Source organism: Phoxinus phoxinus (assembly GCF_949152265.1).
Source record: "Phoxinus phoxinus genome assembly, chromosome: 13".
Classification (NCBI taxonomy): Eukaryota; Metazoa; Chordata; class Actinopteri; order Cypriniformes; family Leuciscidae; genus Phoxinus; species Phoxinus phoxinus.
The window spans coordinates 26,200,504-26,208,946 of NC_136888.1; the positions used below are offsets into that span (position 1 = coordinate 26,200,504).

General features: G+C 40.7%; 1 long non-coding RNA gene across 2 annotated transcripts in view; it reads left to right on the forward strand.

Moving 5' to 3' along the window:
* The window catches only part of LOC307009213, a 28,243-nt gene extending 19,800 nt beyond the window's left edge, over positions 1-8,443 (forward strand). The window contains exon 4 of one of the 2 annotated variants that reach the window (XR_013799967.1): positions 8,357-8,443. This is a non-coding gene — a long non-coding RNA (uncharacterized lncRNA). Of the gene's footprint in view, positions 1-221; positions 1,303-8,356 lie in introns of those variants that run through there. The other variant, XR_013799968.1, reaches the window with a different exon arrangement.

The following is an 8,443-nucleotide window of genomic DNA, read 5'->3' on the forward strand; positions in this document are numbered from 1 at the left end:
TTTGTCGCACAAGACTTTATAAAAACTTTTTAACTTTATATAAGTTTGTGCATTGCCATTTTTTTTTTAAATATGTTACATTAAATAATAATGTTTCCAATTGAATTATTTTTTTTCTTTATTATTGAAATGAAAACTAAATGCATTACTACACAAGACAAGACACTGTAAAGGACTCAGGGATTCTGTCTGTTTTATCTTTGCATATTTTTGCAATCCAGGAGGACCTGTTCCTGAGACAATATCTCCAGAACCCAATGACAGGTCTTCAGTTCCCATCTGTGTCCCAGCCTCTTTAAGGTGTCAGACGCTTCAAGCCATTGTCACTGCCCAAGACGAAGAACTCCTAACCTCACCTGCTATGCCTCCTCTCTTCTTCTGTGTCACTCGAGAGAGGTGTCCAGCGGTGACACATGCCAGAGGGCATCAGTGTTCTACTTAGACTTAGACATTTTTTGTCTCTGTAAAATACGCAAGAATGTCCTTACAGTCGACAGATTATGTCCTTACAGCCGACCGCCTCAAAGATTACCGTTAATGCAATGCCCCATATTTAAAGTTACTGTAGCAATCAATAGATGCACTGCTCAAAATGTAGACAAAAAAGTTTTCGGATATTTTTTGGTTTTCAGTCTTTATGAAATATCCTTTTCTGTTTAATTATTCAGTCCCTTCTGATTGAGGGTTATCAGAATAACACATAATCATATCAGTCTCTCTCATTCAACGCTTCAAAAGGCAATTTTGCGAGCAAGAACTCCGCAATAAATAAAAATAGTTAGCACCGTTCCAAACTCGCCCCAGACCGATGCAAAACATGGCATGTGAAATGGAATGTAAAAAAACAAAATGAGAGAAGGTCAGCCAGGAATTCAAATGGAAGACATTTGCAGTTCCAACAAGACCGGGAGTGTGAGCACACATCTGAACCTCAGTCCTTGCTGGAATAATTGCGGGAGCACATCTGGTGCACTTTGAAAATGAATTGGCCCAGCACTGCTATGATAATGACTGCACGGTAGTCTAATAAGTTAGGGAATGCTGCATTCCAAATGTCACCCTGGGTTGGTCCAGCACTTACTTAGTTCATTTACTTGCATAGAGTTTGATTCCAGCTCCCTTTGCTACAAACTCCATTCCCTGTTGCATTTGCTTTGCCGTTAAATGTAACGAAACACTTATTTTTGCCGTTCTTTTTTTCCTCGAGTTTCGTTTAAATTCTCAATACTCTTACAATAAGGTCCCATTAGATAACATGAATTAATGCTGTAACTAACAATGGGCAATACATTTGTTGCCATATTTATCCATCTTTGTTAACGTTAGCTCATTAAAGTACGTTTTACAGTGTTACCGTAGTAATTTTATTCTAAATAAATAAATATTTTTTGGAATGGAAAAAAGTCTTATGTTCATAAAGGCTGCATTTATTTGATTAAAAAAAGGAAAAACAGTGGAATATTATTACAATTGAAAATATATTTTTTTCTATTTAATTTAATTTATTGTAATTTATTCAGTGATTTATAATATGAATTGCTCAGCATTGGCTCAACCAATGGAGTAGAATCCACAGATTTTTGAAACTTTCGAAATTTATAAAAAAAAGTCCTTATTAAGTGGCGAATATACTCTAATACAAAACAGGGTTGTTATTTAAATTCATGTGGACAGACTGACAGAGACACATTTTTTTGGATGGATTTGTTTTTTGGGGGGTCCAAATAGTAGGCTATTCCAAAAAGTACTTTTGGTCTGATGGCGACCCCGCTTAAAGAGTTACGCATCCACCATTTGCTCCTAGTCAATCGTAAATTCCTTCACATCTCCTTCATAGTCACTTCGCCAGAGCGAGTGAAATACAGAGGGTTCTATTTTCATTCAAGGCCTGCAGTGAGGGCCCATTTTGGCTGTTGATCTACAGTGGACTGGTTACGCTGTGGCGGATGCCCTAAAGGCAGCCACAGTCCCAGTGAGTCCCACCAGTCCGATGCTGCTCGGCAAGCATCTTCAGCTCACTCATTATCTCATCCACTGATTTAGGTATTCTTGCAAGAAATCTTGTCAGGCTGTTACTTGCCATCCAATTAGACAGCTCATCTGCGCTTGCTCACCAAGCAGAAACGGTCAACAAGGCCCACGTGCATGTAAGTGAGATTGCGCGTGTTTGCGCGCATGTGATAATAACGACCTGCGGCGCCACCTGCTGTAGGGAGCAGTAGTCCTGTGTCACAATGCCTTCTCTTGACAACATCTGGCGGAGCCCAAGGCGCTGGGAGAAGAGAGCAACAGAGCGGAATAAGGAGAAAGAGGGTCCCCTCGTAGCCGTTCGCAGGCCTGGGCAAGAACCCCTTCTGTCAGATAGCGCTGCCATTGATGTGCCATTCCCCTTGTTGCCTCCTCGTTAGTCCATGCAGTAAATTAATACAATTAAGCACAGTTTTTCTCCAGGCCCACGTGGGTATTGTTCTGAGTGTGTGCTCACTGAAACCTCAATCCCCCAAGCTCATGTGTGACAAGGAGAGAGCGAGTAAGAGAGAATGGGGGATAAGGTTAGCTGAGGAGGCCAGCCGTTCGTTTTCAATGTGACACAGATGCGTTCATTTGTAAGATGAGCATTAAGTGCTCACTAATTTATCTACGTTCGGGTACATCTGGCAGACATCAAGCAAGGTAAATTAAACAGCACAAAGTTGCACTCGCAAACTTAGCAAAATGCTCACGCTTCGCCTCATGCAAAATTGTCCACCGGTGAGCCGAATGAGCCGTCGTTACGGAAAGAATTTTCACCTTGACCTTCTCGCACCACGTTTGGAGTCATTTGCCGAGCTACATGACAGTCGAGGGCGCGATGTTGTGTTATCGGCGTGTAAATCTGGCTATGGGAACTTTGTCTACAGTGCTTTGTAAGACGCGCCACCCGATCAATGAGGAATGACAGCACCTGAGCCTTTTTTCCCTCGATCGAGTCGATATCGTTGGCCGCCACTCCCTGGGTACTTAGCAGATGTAAACTATCCCACGGTCAGGCTCACGCTAGCCTTAACCTTCATTTGCTCAGTGTGTATTTAAGTGTGTCTTTTTCACCCCGCCAAGAGCAATGGAAAGCGATAGCAGTCAACAAAAGACACAAACAGTGTGAAGCACTTAAAACAAGCGCTCCTTTCCAGGCGTGCGCTACTTCCCCTTTGGCTAAAAGCTGCCAGGACACTGGAAGTACCAGGAGAAAGTGGTGTAAATAAAAGCCACCCCCTGAAGCCTGCAGCTTGGATCATACTGTGTCAGCTCTCTCCAAGTATAATAGAAGTGGAAACCCAACAGCAGCCGAGACCATGATGCCACGTAAAGTGCTTTGTGAACAAACAAGCTGCGTAGAAGCTCAAAAACAGAGGCTGTTTAATACGGTTAAACCGCCGTGCCGTATCGCGAGGTCCTCGGAGACGATGTTGCCGTGCGGCGGCTAAGCGTTGTCGGGTCTCGCGGTTGGGGAGGATGGTCTTTTTTGTCCCCGCCACCCCCTCTCCGCTGCTTCCTCTGCCCCTGACAGAGAACAAAAAGGTCAGTTGTACCCTCGGCTGCCTTTGGAGCACGCTGCGCGCCGTGTTTATCAAGCACGCTAATCTATTCTTGTTACTCTCCACTTCAGAGGCAGGCACTCATCTGCGCCCTCCCTCCGCCCCAGCCTCCACCGGTCCCCCAGGGGCGGCGCTGATGGCATCTGGCCGGCGTCCAGCCAGCGCGGGAAAGATGGCACGGAGCTGCCATTAAAATCAATTACATGGGTCAATGTTTTTATTAGAGGATTTCTACTCAAACTAAGTCATCAGGATGGCAACGCGACTGCTGTTTCCCCCCATCACAAAGCCCCTCCTCACCCCATGACCTTTCTGTACCCACCGCTAAATACTCGCTGAAGTGAACGCAGGAGGAGGATCTGAGGCCATCGAAGGTTGTGGCATTATTTTTTCTATTGTTGTCATCTATGTGTTGCTCTGACTATAAAGCAGTGCGTGCCAATGTCATTACCATGTCTGGACTAGAGCTTGTGTCTTAAAGATATCATCCCTCCTTGAGGATGAAAGAATATGATTATACCTTTTGCTGACCTTGCATATTATTAGATGATATTCTCCTCATCAAAACATCTGTTGTTGTTTTTAACCTCCACCTTCAAGTAAAATATGGTACATCAAACACCATTAAATAAACTGCATGCAATGTGTTAGCAAGGCAGCAGCAGGGCCTTGAATTAAATGTTTTACTGTTATTATAGCAACAACTGTTTTTTTTTCTTCTTTTTCACATACGGATGTTGAAAGCCAATTACTCGCCGTAGAGTTTCAAGAGGGTTTGAGATCACCTTCCTATTGTTCTAGACACATTCACAGAAGCACACACACACATACATCCCTGGTAGGTGTGAATCCAAAGAGGCGTTTTGACCAAAAGAACACTCATGGACTATTGTGGTCTGTCTCTCTCATGGTCTTGTCCCTGAAGTACTTCTGTTGAGCAGGGACACAGGTAACACGCTACCAGCGCCTGGATTCAAACCACAATTATTCTTCTCTTATGTGCGTACCCATAAAGCACGGTCCACAAAAAGATCAACTAGACATGTTCTTCCTCACCAATGTGATATAATTGTTCTGGTATTAGTTTTCTTTCAGCCCTTTGTAGAGCTGTTCAGTTTATAGTCTGGGAAATAATTAGCATTTTTGCTAAAATTAGTTGTTTTCAGTTTTTGAGTAAAATAGGGTCTGTGGTTTGCATTACTTGAAGAGACTTTTGCATTTTGTTTGACAATATAATTTATACAAAGTCTTGAAGTTTGTAGCTGTTGTGTTGTGTGTTTTTGGACAACTGTTGTCGTTCTTATGCTAACTTGTTAGCAACTTTGTGTTTTTCAAACTGATTCTTCAGAAATCTAATTTGAGTTGTGATTGTGCTAAAATGTGATGATCTCTTCAAGAAATAAAGCACCTTATTTTACTCATAAATCAAAAACCATTATTTCGATTCCATTTGAAATTCCTGAAGACAACCATGTTGAATTAGCTTTCCGAGTTGGTTTACAGATTGACGCCATGACTCCACTGGCATTTCTTACCAAAATCATACACTTTAGTTCTGGCTAAACTAGGTACAATTTGAAACTGTTTCTTGCTGAGATCTTGTGTGGCTTGAACTGGACACCCAAAATGGGGGGGTATCGGGATGAGGTCAAGGATTTAAAATAAATGGCCCTCTTCGGGTCTTCCAAAGTCATCAGGGCCAACAGCCGGGGGTGCAGGAGCGTTCCCTTTCCCTGTGGAGATCACCCCTCCTGTGCTCTGCAGAAGGCCATGCTTCAAACAGACCCACTCAGAGCCCTGACCTTTGAGAGAGAGCGAGCGAGAGCAAAAAAGGGAGCACAGGAAGTTGAGAAAGATGGGCTGATATGTGAAGAGAGGGAGAGAGGATGGACGAAAGTGAGAAAGGAGGTTAACACCATATGAGATTTCGCAGCAGTGACAAAATTTGTCAATAACTCAACATGATAACATTCTTCCCTGAGGCACTGATAATGGCAATTTCGAAAGAAAATACATTTAGAGGAGTCTAATACACAGACTCACCACCGCCAGACATATTTTGTCCGAAAGCTGGGGGAAAAAGCAGTGTAAGATGTAGGAAGGCATGTCCGATCAAATGTTTGTATAGGCTCCATGTGAGTTTTATTGTGCATTTTATTGTTGATGATTTGATCCATTCCTAGATTGTTCTGTTCCAAACTCATCTCAGAGTTGCATCATATCTGTTAGCTAAATCTTTTTTTCAAGATTAGATGTATAAGAAAAGTTGACCTGACTCTTAAGAAATGTATCATGATTTTTTCTGTCCATGTAAGAATCCAAGCTTTTAAAGAGAGCTGCATCACACTGAGCACTAAATTATAGTTCATTGAAGTACATCAACAACTTGATGAAAAAAAAAAAAAAACTTAAAATATGTTGACATGCAAGATAATTAAATTAGGTAATTAAGAATAATCTAACAAATACATTTAACTTTGTTTCAGCTCTTTCTTTCTATGTTTTTCTTTGCTTTTCTAAATTCCAGAAAATCTTCAGTGTTATAAATAGTTTCTTGAATTGCATTTTGACTGCTGTCACTAAATGTCAAGATCATATATAACATAAATATATGTATTTATAATTAATATACATGTTTATTTTATTTTTTTATTATTAAAAAAGCTATTAATTCATTTTTAAAAATGACTAACAGTAAAAAAAAAAAAAAACTACGGTAACTGTATAAGAGAGTGAAGAAACTTTAAAGGGGTTTAAGGGAGTCTTATTATTTATGAATGTCAATTGTTTACAAAGTAAATTTGATGTTGGACTTTCTTTACAAAGAAGTCACTCAATATTTTCCTGATTTTCTTAAGAGGTATCCTTATCTATGGACTGGGTTGCTTCTGCATAATCGAGGCCTTCCTTCAGTCTTCCTGAAGATACGACCGTTAAACTGTCTCCATCCTTGGCCCGTCCCAGTCTTTCACCCAACCCGTCGGGCTTGCTTACAGCATATACGACTTTCTCCACTCTCTGCATCTGGCCCCTGACCCACTCTGTCTCTCTTTTTTTGACTCCTCTAAACAGGTGTTCACTAAATGATTATAAATTGGTGGCTGAGTAAACATTCATCGTGGATCCATGCAGGGCCTGGGCTAATATAATTAGAACCCAAACATCAGGACAGTGAGGCCTCCCCATCTGTCCATTTTGTCCTCCGCCGTGCAACTTTAAGGAAAAACGGATGAAGGGATGGAGAAAAAAGATGAGCGCCCGTCCCCTGTCGCCCTCTGCCAAGGCATTGAACAGCACGCTCGATTTGTGAGACGTGGCAGCTGGCCTATACCTGCGAGCATCTTGAGAAAGGACGGTAATTGTCTGGAAGAGTGTGTTCGTGAGCGCGTGCATGTGTGTTTGAGCGGTGCGTTTCCAGAGGATGGGCAAGGAGATGGCAGGTTCCTAAGGGATGAGGAGGAGATCTGTCTCAAGGACACACAGCGCTCGTCTCTCTCTAGCTCACCCTCCGTTTATCCCTCGCTTTCCTCCCTCATCTCAACCTCACCTTGCCTGCATTAAATTACACTCTGTCAAAAACTTATTTTGGGCCCCGTTTCCCAAAAGTGCTTGGCTTCGTAAGTCACTTTCACAACATGAGGGAATATAATTCAAGCCCATCAAGCCAAATTCAATTCTCGCTTAATTGTTTGGATAAGGGCAATAAAACAGGGCATTGATAAATTAATGTTGAAAATGAAAATAAAAGCCTTGATAGGCTGGTTCGGCGAAAGACCAGCCTAATATTACTTGCTGTATATACTAATATTACTTGATACTAATATGCTATCTTAGCTGGTCTCCCAGGCTGGTCTGGTTACCCAGTTTAAGTGAGGTTGTGGACACTTGCTATCTTAACCGGGCTGGGACATTAGCTAGACCAGGAAAAACCAGCAAACCATATAGGCTGGTTTAAGTTTAAGTTTTTTTTTTTTCCCAGCATGATGAGCTGCTTTGAGTTGTGCCTTAAAACACCTGTAACCATTGGTAAATAAATGAGTAATGTGTTGCTTAATTTACTGCAAAAAAATTATAATTAATTAGTGTAATGTCTTGTATTTCTACATCTGTACAATAAGATATTTTTTACTTTATGAACAAAATAGATGGAAACTGGGAACAAGACAAATGTACTAATTAACTAAATCATTTTTGCAGTGTTGCTTTTATAAAACAAAAGCTGCAGCAATATGATTAAAGGCAACAATGTTTGATAAATTAATACAAATTAATTGATTAATAGTCTGAATAATATTTTTTCTGACTAATAACATACAGCTATTATATGTAATAATATACTTAAAATCTAACATGTTTTTTTGTTATTTTTAACTGTAAAGTGTTTAGATTTGCCAAGCAACATAGCCACTTGGTATATTAATATATATTTTGCGGTCATAGATTTACAGTGATTTTAATATGTCTAACATGACTCATTCTGTCAGAATTTATTATTTAAATTTTTTTGCACTTTCATACTGGTTTTTAATATTGCTGCATTTCAGTGTGTATCAGACCTGCATAAATCCAGTTAAGACAGTACTGGAAAACAATATGGTTTGTGCAGAAATACATTTTAATTTTTTTATCAGGAAAGTTTATAGAGTTGCATTAAAGATGATTTATCTACAGACCAGCGTTGTTTGTTCCCCCTACAAAACAGCACTTTGATTTTCCGAAGGCATTTTCGATATCTATTTCACCCTCTGTTTCTTTTTGTCTCTCTCTCTTTCTCGCACCAGAAGAAGCTCTTCTGCACTGCTGAGTCTTCCTCTGAAACACTCAGGCAGAAAAAAGTTGGGAAATGAACACCAGTCTGACCAGCGGAG